A 387-nucleotide genomic window follows, 5' to 3' on the forward strand; every position below is an offset into this window, starting at 1 on the left:
GAAAAGGCTGCTGGAAGTGGAGACACACAACAGGGAGAAGCAACAGTTACTCATCCCTGGCCTGAGCGGTTCATCCCATGGAAGAGGAGTGCTGGCCTGGCGGGGGAGGAGGGGAACCACACCTGGGGTCCCTGTCCCTTCCCACCCCAACATCTCCAAGTGTTTAGAATTTAATTTTTATGGTTCTGATCTCCCGTACCAGGTAGTTCATAGAAAGGCATCTTGGGAGGGTGTGTGTGGCCGCCTCTTTTTTCCTTTTTGTGTGTATGTCACTTATCTGACAATTCTCCCTCCTCCCCACTGGCCTTCCCCCATTCCTCCTATTCCTATAATACAAACAATAAAGACATTCATTTCACGGGGGTGGGGGGGGGTGGGAACACACAG

The sequence above is a fragment of the Myotis daubentonii genome, chromosome 14 (assembly GCF_963259705.1).
Source record: "Myotis daubentonii chromosome 14, mMyoDau2.1, whole genome shotgun sequence".
Classification (NCBI taxonomy): domain Eukaryota; kingdom Metazoa; phylum Chordata; class Mammalia; order Chiroptera; family Vespertilionidae; genus Myotis; species Myotis daubentonii.